Source organism: Manis javanica, chromosome 11, assembly GCF_040802235.1.
Source record: "Manis javanica isolate MJ-LG chromosome 11, MJ_LKY, whole genome shotgun sequence".
NCBI lineage: Eukaryota > Metazoa > Chordata > Mammalia > Pholidota > Manidae > Manis > Manis javanica.
In genome coordinates, this window is record NC_133166.1 from 24,217,832 (window position 1) to 24,232,177 (window position 14,346).

A 14,346-nucleotide genomic window follows, 5' to 3' on the forward strand; every position below is an offset into this window, starting at 1 on the left:
TATTCTAGTTTGTCTTTAGTTTTCAGAAGGTAAGGCTGACAGTTACCTGGGGTCCAAGTAGGGGAATTTAGGGTCCCCCTCTCCCATCCACTCAGTGCTGGCCCAAGCTAAGAGAAGAAATCCCGGCTGCGCACATCAAAGCTGCAGGCTTTTGTTAATACCCTCACTTAGACAGGGGAAGGCAGTCAGAAATGGAGGGTGAGGTGAGTCTCTTAGACCTCTTAGCTAATACCTAGAATTATATCTAGAGGAGGTGGAAAGCCTTTTTAGAAGTACTACTGGGTGGCTGCAAGTCAGTGGAAGCAAGAGGTGGAACATAGGGGAGTCACCAGGAGTATATATTAGCTCTCAGGTATCCCAAAAGACTGAGCAGCAAGGGGCAGAGAAAAGGGAACAACTTTAGGAGCAATGGAAAGGAGGAAGAGTAGGAAGAAGACCAAGCAAGAATGTGGTGGGGGCAGCTTCAGTGTGAGATGCCATGGGCGTGAATATAGCTGGCTATATGGATGTATGTGTGTGGGTAAGATGTTTTCAAAAAATAAAAATATATATTTATATATTTTTTGTTATAGTGTTAAAAAACCCAATAAGCCAAAAACAGAGTAATTTACCCCCTGCTTGGACAGCAAACCAAGACTTAATTACGTTTTAATGTATCCCAGGAATGTGACCCTTTAACAGTTTATCTGAAATTTCCTTATCACCACTAGTGAGGTAATCTATGTGGTAAAAACCCTGCCTTTCCCTTTTGCCCCAAGAGAAGATGTCCTGACCTGAAAAAAATCCTTCTTTTCTTGGCGAATAACTTGACCTATCCTCCTTCCCATAGAAATCTTCCATTTTGTACAACCCCTTGGAGCGTCTTTCTATTTGCTAGATAAGATGCTGCCCAATTAATGAACTGCTTAATAAAAGCCAGTTAGATCTTCAAGTTTATATGGCTGAATTTTGTTTTTTTTAACAGATTTGGTGGCACTGTCAGAACTGTAAGTGAACTTCTGATGGCACTTGGGGACAATGGGGAAACCAGGCATGGTATTCCACGAACCCTTTCGAGTTCTCTGTCTTTCACTGGTTTCTGAGGGCAGTTGGTGAGTTCCTCTCAATTGAGTTCCACTCTGTGTTGAGCTCCTGATCTAACTGGCTTTCCAGTACGGAGTTAACAGATCAGTGTAGACTAACAGAAGATGCTAACAGGGAGCCAGTCCTCAGCCCCTGATTTAGCCCACAATTTGGTTTTGGCATCCCTTCCCCAGTTCCAGTTAGTGGTCCCCCATTTACTGGAGTTTGCTGGTTCAGTCCTTTTTTCAGTTCCAGTCTGTAGGTCTCCATTAATGGAGTCCACTGGTTTAGTCCATGCTGAAAATTACTAGAGATGTACACAGTCTTCTACTGGTCCTGTTAATGTTTAAACCCCAGCCCTTGGTTTTGTCCTTGGAGTCCATGTTGTGAATTGCTGATGGTTTAGTCTGCAGTTCTCCATTTGTTTGGAATCATTCCACCGGCCCTGTTCTTTGAGGCATGCTGATTCAATCCTACCCCCAGTACCTACTTTTTTGGTTACTGCTGGTGTCCATAGTCCCATTTCCCCATTTAATGTTGGTTTCTGTTAATGTTCACTTAAGGTAAAGGCTACTGATAAAAGAAAATCTGAGAAGCCAGAGAGCTTGTGTATTGGTTTAGCTCCAAGAAACCCCAATGAGTAGCTAAAGAAATGGGATCCAAAGAGTTGAGTGCACCATCTTCTGGCAAACCTGCTTATTTTTACATGTAAGATCTAGAGTCCTGGAAATTGCAGATATCTAGCAAGATGGCAAAATTTTACTAAAGACAACCTAGAATTCCAATGGCCATTATAGGAAATGTTCCAGATAGATAAAGCCATCTAAAAAGTGCACTTCAAACCAAAGGCTCCCAAACAGAATGGGGAGTGCCTACGTTAGTTAATATGCAGAGAAGCCTCCAAAAGTTTAAAAAATTCCAGAATAGCTTCATTGAAAAATTCATTGTAAAAGGCTAATGAAAAATTGAAGAGATAAAAGCTACCTAAAACAAAAGCTACAACCCTATTCTTCGGGGATTAGAAACAAGTGTTTTTTGTCTTGTAAATCCCAGCAGTGCCAAAGGTGTGTCTCTAGAAATTCAAAATTCACCTGACCTGCCCTTTTTGCCAGTCCCCCAAATTTAGTCTATTCCCCTTAAAATGCTTAAAAAGATCAGGGCATTGGAAACAGAATTGTCCTGCACTTAATCTGTGGCTTTGTGATATTTTCAGTACTGGTCTTCTTTAGGACTGGAGAGCCATTCTTTGAGGTGCAAACTTTATGGAGGAGTTCCTCATTAGAAGGAAAAAAAGAGAAGGTATTTGGAAATTGAGCTACAATGTCCTGCCACATATATTGTTAAAAACAAAAGCTATAAAATCTTTGCATCTGTTTGTGTATTTCTACGTATATCCATTTATGTATATATATATATACATATATATAGAAAATATGAGATATTTTTCTATGGATGGTATTGCTAAAATTAATTTGTAAAATAGTTCTATTTATTTGGCTTGAAGGCAAGCACTTGTGAAAACTGAGCATTCTAAAACTCTCAGAAAGATAGAAATTAACCCATATGTTTTTCAAGTTCACTTGATCTGGGGTAATCTTTAATAAATAAAAGTGAGTTTAAGTTTGTTGACTGAATTAAAACAGACATGTTTTTAGAGTTATCAACATTGAGTATAATGCAGATAATGTTTATTTTACCTGAGTTTAACATAAATTTATCCACTTTTGGCTTCCTATTATAAGAAAAACTAAAGATATTTGAATCTACTAGTAATCATATTTTGTGCCATGCTGAGAAATTTACTATAAGAAAGCATATGCTTCTAGAAATTATAAAAAGTGTTTGTAAATCTGTCAAACCACAGAACACCAAAATAGTTCAAAGTTGTTTACTTCTTAGTTCTTCTCACTAGAAATTAAAGTTTTGAAGGGTTAAGAATTCTAATTAATATATGTAATTGAAACTCCAAGAAATAATAAGGGAAACATCTCCATATGCAAGGGAAGTAAAATGTGTGTTTTTGGTAAAGGAAGTTGTAAAAAATGAAGATGCATTCTTTGAGGGGAAAAATAATTGATGAAAGTTTGTGAAAAAGGAATCTTTGGAAAGGAATTTTATGTGTGGTGAGGACTGACTTAGATTGGAGTGAATAAGTTTTAATATCAAAAGTTGGAGGGTCATTACCCAAACCTCCTTATTCCTTGGGTGGTGTAACTGTGGTACATTCTACAGTGTCTCCAGGAGCTCTCTCCTCCCAGTCACCCATGAGATAACCTGCCCACTTTGTTGTCTTCCTTTCCTTCCCTTTTTCACTTCCCAGCACCCCTACCTACTATTTCTTCCTGGGATCACCTGCCAAATAAACTACATTTGCACCTCAAAGAATGGCTCTCCAGTCCTAAAGAAGACCTAACACAATTTCATGTTTTAGGTCTGCTTCTGGGGCATTTAACCTAAGGCAAGTCAGATTAGCTACTAAGAAAATTCTCAAATAACTTCTCCATGTGGTTTTATTCCTCTCTATGCAGTTGCAGTTTTGGACGACAGAGTCTATTCTTCCATGGTATTGAGGGCTGTTTGTTTTGTCAATAATAACTGCCTTTACCAATAACTTAATAAATAGTTTAAATTGATATCTTCCTGACACTTTAACTGTAATCTGGGATAACAGCTGATTTTAGAATATAGACCTACATGACTAAGACTCCTCTGGACATGTATAATTATCACATCTATCCAAGTATATGATCTGATATATTTAAAGCATACAGAATATTTAACCATAGAAACATATATAAGTAGAAGATACTCAAAAGGTCACTATTATTGAAGGCTATATGCTAGTTATTTTATATTTATTCCAATTTTCACAATATCTCCTCAAGGATCTATCATGTCCATCTAAAAGGTGAGGATATTGGGGCACAGATTTATTTGCCTAAGGACCTAAGCTGAGATCTGAATCCAGGTGTAGGTTCAGAACATAAAAGTCCTCCCTTTTTCCTTGAACTCTATCAATGTAGTGTCCACTTTACCCAAAAGTTTGGGAACATTTCACTTTTGAATAATCTGGTTTAGTGTCCCCTCCAAATATTTATGGACCCCTTGTAGTATGGGGACCGATTTTTTAATTCAGAATGTACTAACACACACATTCACTTACACATATACCTAAGTATCCACAAAAGTATATTTATATCTTCTTTGGACATTTTTAATGGAATTTTTTTTGGTATTGAGTTTTATGATTTAGGAAGTTATCTGTAATTAGATAGATGGTTTGCAAATATTTCCTCCTGTTCCCAATGTTATTACCTTTTCATTTTGCTGACTGTTTCTTTTTCTGTTATGCCTGCTCAATTTAAATAATGGCAGAGATTATTTTGCTTTTCACTGTATCCTCAGTGCCATGATTGTGCCTGGCATATATTATGTGCTGAGTACATTTCTGCTGAATAACTGGAAGAAGAAATTGCTGTGGAAAGTGAGTGAAGTGTAACGAGGCTGGCTAGGAAGGGGCTTACTGCTTGTGCCCATCTTATAACCAGAACTCAAGGCAGAAAAAAATGGAAATATGGACAGAAGGAAGGGGGAATGGTTTGCCTCCACTTTGCCTCTTTATGGAGTCCATCCCAATCACGAGTGATTATTGAGGATCAGTTCCCTGCCAAGGAGGATCTCAAAAGAACCTTTCTGCCTATTGCTGGGGAAATAGGATCATGCATCCTTCCTGAGTGGCCAGTCCAAATAGGGATAGGGGCAGCCCCAGACAACTGATGATGAGCAGAAAGTTGTTTGTAGTCCCTCTGTGCTGAGATGAGAAAAGTAGGGGTGATTTCCTTCTGCCATCCATTTCCTTGGCTCCCCGGACAGGGTTTGCCAAATGGAAGCAGATAGTGATGTTTTTGAAAGCTTCCCTCTGCCTATAAATAGCCTTTCAAGGTGGGCTAGTCCTATACCCCTTCCCCAATCTGCAGGGATGTAGGATGATGGGCACAGACAGTCAACACACAGTGTAAACAATACAAATGGAGTGCTAAATCTTTTCAGAGATAGTCATAGAAAAACTATAGAAAAGACTTTTCTGGTAAGACACAGCAAATACAGAGGTGCAGAGGCGCAACTGAATATGGAGAGGTCACAAGTGCCATATCATGCCAGGCTTATTCCCCTTAAACTAAAAAGTTTGAGTTTTGACTTTATCCAAAGGATAAAGGGAAGGCACAGTGTAGTTTTAAAACAGGAAGCGATGTGTTTAGATCTGAAAGTATACTAAGGAATAGGGACTTGTGATTTACAACAGATTTAGTAGCCACAAAGTTTACTACCGGATGGTCACTCATGAGCATGTGTGCCTCAGTGTGATTTGAAGAGTATGAAAGCAAGAAAATATTTGTACTTGATCAGTTCCTTTTATAATCCCTTTTCTTCTTCCAATAAAGATTCCATTCTAAGGATTTCAGATCTTTGATGAGTCCATCTCACCAATGATATAGATGATTCTATAATGATATAGAAGATTCTTATGGACATACTGTGGTTGGGCATGAACATCTACTTTCCCTTAAAAGGGAAAGTCTTTAAATTCTTAAAGTCTTTCAGAGTTTGACCCTCTAACTTTTAAGATCTTTGCTCTCAATCATGAGTGTGCATGAGAATAACAAATGATTCAGAACTTTGAAACACTGCTATAAGTGATTATTATTCATCCAGAACTTTGAAATGTAGTCTTAGAAGTTAGAACTTGGGACCTTCCAAGACAATACAGTAATAATGAAGTCATTGTGTAATAATGCTAAGAAAAGATTGAAATTCAACATTGCACCCAGGAGTGTTCTGGCGAGATGGAAGCATAACTTCAATTACCTCTTCCTAATTTTGTGTGTAAAAAATTTCAACCAAGAAGGTAAAGCTTAACAGAAATATATAATCCTGTCACTCTATGTCACACAAAAATAAAGTTAAAATTTCTTTTAAAATCTAGGATTTCTGTGAATCTTGCGAGAAAGGTAGAAGACAGCTGACCTCCTTTGGAGGAAAGCTCTCATGAAACCATGCTGGAAGACTCTCATTTCAGAGCCTCCAGTGCTTGGCACCTGTGGAAAGAGCTCTGCCTCATGCTTCCAGGGATCTTACCTTGTTTGAGATTATGGGCTGGCCAGCTCACCTGTGCCATTCCTTGTCATAACCTTCTTAGGAAGAGGTCCAATCTACTCTTTGCTGAGGAGGTGGAACATCATAAGAACTTACGTCAGCTAAGAATAGTGATTTATCAGACCATCAGGCATAACCATGAGCAGAAAAAAGGGAAGTTAGTGATGTGGAAAATATCACAGGTTGAAAAAAATAGAACAGATCTGAGAAATAAGATCAAATGATCCAGTAAATAACAGGGCAGGAATGAGAGAACTATAGAAATAAATGTATAGCATCAATGAAAGCTGAGAAAATCCTGTTATCTTAAAACAAGAAGATTGCTACAGAAGAAAAGCAGTGTCTAAACAAAATGAATTATTGCAAATGATAACGAAAAAGCAGAGTGTACAAATTTTTTTGGTGGAAACTTGCTTGGTTTTGAACCAAAAGGGGAAAGAGTTACTGTTTTCTTGAATCCCTAAAACTCCAAGGTGGAAACTAAAAAGAAACAAACAAAAGCTGAATAGGGACAGAACAGTCACTGTCTTTCTGCACAGCAGTCTGAGAGAATCTTTCATGTTAGTCATACATAGTTCTTTGTTTTTCATCAAATCTATAGAGTTGGGCCAAAAAGGATAAGAAACATGGAGGGCACATAATTCCACAATTCCAGAAGGAAGGAATAGAGGGGGTGGAGCATATGGAGTAAAACCAACAATCCAGGCAATAATTAGGAGGAAATTTCCATAAGTCAAAGAACCAAATGGGAAGATTTACTCACTCCATCAATAAATAAAAGATCAAATTCTAGATATTTTCAGAAGAAATTTCTGATCTTGAAGATAAAAGAAACTATACAGCATGCATCTAGACAAATATACTTACAAAGTAATGCTCAATCATACTGGCTAGTGTGTAAGCTCCACCAAAGCATTTGTTCTGTGTATTGATATATTTTTGTCAATTAGAAGAGTGCCTGAAACATGGATATTCATGGATGAATTAGCTGGCATTAAGTTATCAATCTCTACCTGAGGTAATGTAAATATTCTTTTATATTACTCTGGGAAGTTTAATTACTTTGCCTTTTATAGTTATACATACAGTCCTAAGGAATTGATGCTGGTGAATGCTATGAGGTTAGGGTTCAAATTTCATTTTTTTCCATATGTATATTCAGTAGTTCCAATACCATTTATTAAAAATACCCTCCTTTTCTCATTTCTCTGTAGTGCTCTTTGTCATTCAAAACTGGCCATAGGTGTGTGGTGAGCTTCTGGAATTTTATTTCTATTCATTGGCCCAACTGTCTATCTGGGAACAATATCACACTTTATAATTACCATAACTTTATAATAAGTCCTGGTATTTTATATATCAAATCTTCCCAGTTAGTCCTTTTCCTTAAGAATGTTGTGACTCTTTTCAGCAATTTACATTTTACTATAAAGTTTTAATTAAACTTACCAAGTTCTACAAAATAACCTGTTAGGACATTATTGGGATTGCATTGATCTGTAGAAAAATTTAGGTAAGTAATTAAATTCTTCACATTATTGAGTTTTCCAATAAAAAACATAGGTTTTTCTTCCATTCACTTAGATCTTAAGGATGCCTTCTGTATTCTGTGTCGAAGTTCCTCTACATACTTTGTTGGATTTACTCTTAAATATGTCATTTTTCTTTGCTATTATAAGTGCTGTTTTTTTTAAATGTTTATTTTATACAGAAACACAGTGGAATTTTGTACATTGATTTGTATTCAGCCACCTTTATATATTTACTTATCAATTCAAATTATATACCATGGGTTCTTTCAGATTTTTCTACATATACAACACTAAACCACAAATAATTATTATGTAATTTTTGTCTAACTCTCATGCCATATGTTTTCTTTTCTTGCCTTACTAAAGTTTCTCACACAAGAAATCATTTCTATTTTCAAGTATAACCGAGCTCTCTTTTCATGAGGGGGCGGTATTTGTGGCTTTGTATTGACATCTCCATCAGTATTTCCTAACAAAAAAAAAATAGCATTACTCATCCATCAATGGAATTTGGATACCCTAGGAACCAAAGAGAACATTTTCTTATGGGAAGGATTTCCTTGTAGAACCAGCACCTAAAATGGAATCAAGAATGGTTAGTATGTAGAGGAGGGAAACAAAGAGGTTGACAATTCCAGACACAGCCAGAGTCTGAACAGATGCTTGGAAGTGCATATAAGGAAAGAGAACTTTCATTTGAGGAACTGAAAGAACACCAGGATAGGACCATACTGAGTGACTGTTGATGTGTCATGAGATGGGGCTGGGGATTATCATTATCAGCATGTTCATACTATTCAGGGTCTCCTAGGTCAAGAATTTGGGTACATCCTTGGCAATAGTTCTCCATTGTTGTTTGGCCTGTAATACTCTGCTTACATTGAATGATTTTCCCCCCGTCTTTCTTGTGAAAAATACCAAAACAAAAACATAGGGATATTCTGTTATTTTTGAAGTCATACCATGGCCCACTTTACTAAGTAAGATACTATTCTTACTACTGTAGCAAATGAAAAAAATGCCTGAAAAGTTTCCATGAAAATATCTCCATTCAAAAATTGTATCAGCTTGGTACTTGATATTACCACCAAAAATTTAAGGGGGTTTGCTCATTAAACATGCCTCAGTATAAGTAATAGAGTTCAGAGTTTCGAATGAACATCAACAAGAGGACCAGTATTAACAGTGAATGAAAGTGGTCTCTGTGAACCTCATCTTTTACACATACACATCAGTCAGTATCCATCCCCCCTACAAATAATAGGAGGATAAGATCTGCTCAGAAGTATGAAAAAATCATTAATCTCATAATATTAAATGCTTTAAGTGAAACAAAGGGATAAGAGACAAGTGGTCCCACAAAGATTAAGGGTCAGGAAAACTCTTAAGGAAGGATGTTTAAACAGACATGAGAAGGCTAAGAGTTAATCAGAACCAGAGAGTAGGATAAGTGTTCTTTTAATGGGGAAAAACATAGTGAAAGCTGAAGGGTGAGAGAAAGCATAGCACATTGAAGTGGTGGGTAATTCCAGTGCGCCTGGGACTTAGTATACAAAAATGACGGTAGACTGGTTGGAGATGGGGATGGAGAGATATACTGGGATGGCCCATGGAGACTTTATCATCCGTGGTAGGCAGTGTGAACTTCAACCTTTCATTCTAAAGTCATTGGGGAGACACTAAAGACTGATTAGTGTTTGGAAGATCGTGCTGGCCACAGTGCAGATAGTAATTGGTAGGAAAGATCTTCTGTGAGGCTGACCAGCGAACAAATTATTCTGATGATGTGGACAGGAGACTCTCTTGGCTTGGGCTAGAGTAAAGGCAAAGGAGATGGAGAAAACTTTTCTGAGTCACAGGGTATCTAGGAGGTAAAATAAGGAGAACTTGGTGACTGATTGGATGTGGTTGGAGAAGCTGGTGAGAGAGAGGGAGAAGGCAGAGGTGACGGATTTCAGGTTTCCAGCTTGGGCAGCTGTGACAGGGAACAAAAAATATAGATTCAGGGCATAGACTGGGGATCAGAGATAACGAGCTTAGTTGTAGGTATTGAGTTTGAGGTGCCTGAGGGACACCAAAATGGTGATGTCCAGTAGACATTATCTTGCCTGGGGTTCAGGGTATTAGTCTGTCATCTCTGGGTGATAGAAGGTGTGGAAGCACTAAGATTGCTCATAGTTACTGTATACAACGGGAAGCACAGGCTATGGTCATACATAGCCTTAAAGAACTCCATCAGGAATGTGAGAAGTAAAGGACAGAGAGCCTCTCAATTAACTCCAAGCTGTTGACATTTACTTGTGTTCAATCTCCTCTAGATACAAATACGCATTTAAAAAGCTCTCCTTAGGGCTATCAATCCTTCATGTATCGCCCATTTCACTTTCACATCACATACAAACTTCTTAAAAGCGTTGTCTGCATCCAGTTTTTCCCTTTCTTCCCAACCCACTCCTTACTCTGCTGCATTCAAGATTCTATTCCCACTGCTCCACCCCGACAATTCTTCACGACTTAACCAGGGGTCGTTTACTTTTAGTCTGAGGACGGCTTGATCCCTCAGCAGCCTTCTGTCCTGCTGTCTGTTCCTCCTCCCAGTGTATCTGCTTCCTCTCGCTGTTGCAGCATTATCTCAACTAGGTTTTTTCCTACTTCACTGACTCTTCCATTTGTTTTGAGTCATAATAGCGAACACAGACATTCACTGTAGGATTGCTAATATTTCATTTTATATTTCACATCAAACTCTTGAAGCTAAAGGTGGTCATACTATTTAGTAAATGGTTGGACTGAGATTTGATCACAAATCTTTCCTGAGAGAGCACCCCATTTAAATTACCACTCTGTATGGTCCCATTTCTGGGGCGACAGGTGAGCTATGAGTGGCTCAAGGAAGAAAGAGTTGGCTTGAGCGGGAGGGCGCGCTAAGGGGCAGCAGCCAACTGCCGCGGAAGGAGTCGGATTCAAGGTCCTTGCGTCAATCATCCTCAGAGCCACGGCCTTCTCAGCCACGAGGCTGCAACTCCCGAAAGCGACACAGGGGGGCAGCATCAAGAAGCAGATGGTATCGAGAGGCTGTTTCTGAGCACAAGTCTGGATCCCCTCGGATGGTGCGCTCTGGGCGTGAACACGAGAATCCCTTGATGCGCGCCCACGCCACCATCCCAGCTCCATTCTTCCGGCTCCGGTCTCCCCACTCTTCCTCTTTTAAACGCACGGCGCCCGCCTTCCCTCTAGTCTCCTTGGCTGGCTTAGAATAGTAACGGAGTTCAGTCACTTTGGGTAGGAGTCAGGGCGCAGATTTCTTTGGGCTTCTGTGCGGGGCGCCCCCACGCGGCCCAGGGTAATTCACTCTCACCCCTCACACTCCCTAGGGCCCCAGAGAAGCTGTATATGGGCGGTGGTCTTGGGTGGAGGCAGTGCTGATGAGTGAGCCAGGGTCAGCCAGGGCGGGAAGGCTTGCGGGGTGACCACGGGCGCATTGCCTGAGGAAGCCAGGACGTTTGCCCAGGACAGCCTGGTGCTTGGAGAGGTCTGCCAGCGTGCGCGCTTCTCAGATTATATAGGCTGGATCCCAGACCTTGCTCAGTGACCTGCCCAAGGAGGAGTTTTTTCCGACCACCGTGAGGCCCATTTCAAACTTTGTCTATTTCTTGTGCCAGGAAGGACCCCCGAGTTCTAGCCCTTCACTGAAGAAACAAGGAAAGAGGAATACGAGGAATACCCAGGGGAAAAAAGGCTTGTGGTGGCGGTGGTGGAGATTACTAATGAGGAAGGAAACCGAAAAGCTGAGCTGGAAAGTTAAGTTGCAGCCACACTGAAGGGCCTTGAACGCAGACTATGTAGTTCCAACTTTATCTTGAACATTTTGGGAATCACCTAAACCTTGCTAAACAAGCCTGTCATGTCTAGTTATGTTACTTAGTTGGCAGAGATGTGGAAGGTGGATTGAAATACCTGAATTTGGAGGCAGGGAGTTGAGTTAGGAAGCTTTTTCATAATCAGAGCAGAGTGAATGATGTAATGAAGTTGGGAGGGAAAGAGGGTGTGCTAAATGAGAAGAAAGACCAAAACAGATTAATTGGAAAAGCAAAATCACAAGTGGAGGTGAAAGAGCAGAAAAATCAAGATGGGACGAGCAGCTTTGAGCTGGATCACTTGGGTACTGGGTGGTACTCTTCAGAAGAGGTCCTACTGGGGGCAAGATGAATACGAGGCCCATAAACTATCCCAGTAGGAATATGGGTCTGGATCTCAGAGACTCGGAGCGAGTGGTCGTGTAGAGAACGGAAGCTGAGCCTGGGTGTTAGGTGATTGCCAGGGAGAGCCCTAGATGAAGAGGCATGTGACCATGGGCCCCAGGCAGCAGCACAGACTGGCTTTCCTTCTGTGTCTCAGCTACATCTGGTTTTCATGTCACATCCCAGCCAGACACAATCTGGGACTGATTTCTATGTGGGCTTTGAGAATCCTGATGAAAGATTCTGTTTTGCTCTTTGTTGGAAGCTAGAAATGATAGACTTTCTTTGCCTCTTTTTCCCTGCTTCCCAGAACTGCTTTTCCCAAATTTCTCTGATTACAAAAAGTCATCTGAGAAGGGAATTACTTTTTAGCCAGATTTCTGAACCCTTCCCTGGAAATTCTGATTCTCTGGGCCTGGGGTAGGACGTGGGAGGACAGTAACTGCTTCCGATGAATCTGTCAGGGAAATTTGAGAAATGCTCCTCAGATTTAAATACAAACCTGTCTCTTGAATTCCAGTCCCAGCAGGAACTCCTGCTTCCTGTGCTAAATCAGTTCAGAGTGGGTCTTACAGGCAGCTATAGACCGGGTTTCAAACTCTGGACCCAACCTAGCCCACTGTGCTCCAGAAGAGCTAGAGTCAGCATTGGAGGTTCCGTGCAAGGTCCTGTCTGCTCTGCTGGGGAAGTGACAGGAGCAACACCTTGGTTAGCAGCATCAGGTCTGGAAATGAAGAGCTGCTGCAAATATTTTCTGAGTGGGTTGTCACACACTGAGATTAACGAGGCCTCTAGGGAGGTGTGTATAGGGAGAACTCTAGCAGCAAGAGGCTAGAACTTGGTCTTTCTGTTTGTTACTGTAAGGACTCCAGTGCCCTTTCCTTGTATTCCTGTCCCTCCTCGGAGCCATGATGGAATGTTGTTTCTCCTTTTCCTTCTCAGAGACCCTGGCCTTGGGGTGCAGAAACCTTAGTTGTTGATTTTTGTCATGGCCGCTCTAAATGGAACCCTGGTCCACCCAGCATATTTCTTACTGGTGGGCATTTCTGGCCTGGGGCCTAGTGTACACTTTTGGCTGGCTTTTCCACTGTGTTTTATGTATGCCTTGGCCAATGTGGGAAGCCTGGCCATTGTGCTCATCATCCGTGTGGAAAGGTGCCTGCATGTGCCCATGTGCCTCTTCCTGGCCATGCTCTCCACCACTGACCTGGTCCTCTCCTCCATCACCATGCCCAGATGGCCAGCCTCTTTCTGACAGGCATCCAGGAGATCGAGTTAAATGTTTGTCTGGCCCGGATGTTCCTTATCCATGCTCTGTCAGCCATGGAGTCAGCTGTCCTGCTGGCTGTGGCTTTTGACCATTTTGTCCCATCTACCACCCGCTGCAGCATGCTTCCGTGCTTACAGGGCCTACTGTCACCAACATTGGAATAGCTGCCTTGACCGGGGGATTTGCATTCTTCTTCCCACTGCCCTTCATCCTGAAGCGTCTCTCATACTGCCGAACACATACCATTACACACTCCTGTTTGCAACAAGATATCATGAAGCTGTCCTGTACTGACACCATGGTTAGTGTAGTGTACGGACTCCTCATCATCCTCTCAGCCATGGGTGTGAACTCCCTCTTCACTGGCTTCTCCTGTACCCTCTTCCCGAGGGCTGTACTGAATCTGTCCTCTCAGGGGCAGCACTCACGGCTTTCTGCACCTGCGTCTCCCATCTCTGTGCTGTCCTGGTCTTCCACGTGCTGCTCACTGGGCTCTCAGTGGTGCGCAGGCCGGTGGCCCTACCTCCCTGCACCATGAGACTGTGGCTGACATCTGTCTTCTACTACCACCCATGGTTAACTCTGTTGTTATGCAGCCAAGACTAAGGAGATCCATTCACGGTCCTCCATAGAGTCTCCCAGGGTGGCAGGTGAGCAGGATCACCTTCCTGTGTCCTCAGTCCCTGCCAAAGATGGCAGGATTAAGATTCTGCTGAATGTCTTGGTCACTAGAGTCTCTAACCCACTGGGCTGTCTGCTTCCAGTTATCAAAATAGATCTTGGATTTCTGTTTCCACGAATGTGTCAGTACGTGAGAACTTAGGATGCATCCTGGCCAGGCCGTGCTGGAGAATGATCACCCTAGTTTTTCTGCTATGGCATCCTTGCCTTATTCCTCTCATCCAACTAGGAAACACATAGTTTTGACATGAGAAGGCTGTAGATGCCACAGCTCATGAGTCATTCCAGTTCTGATGCATGATTTTAACTATTCTTGTTCCCAATCACCCGGAGAATCTGTGTTGGCTATAAAACTTTTTTCTTGGACCCCAAAATGGTTGGGTGTTAATAATTGAAGAGTGGGGAG

General features: G+C 41.3%; 1 pseudogene; it reads left to right on the top strand.

Annotated features, from left to right (window-relative positions):
* Positions 1–12,977: 12,977 nt before the first annotated feature.
* Positions 12,978–14,082, top strand: LOC108399448 (olfactory receptor 51D1-like; annotated as a pseudogene).
* Positions 14,083–14,346: the final 264 nt, after the last annotated feature.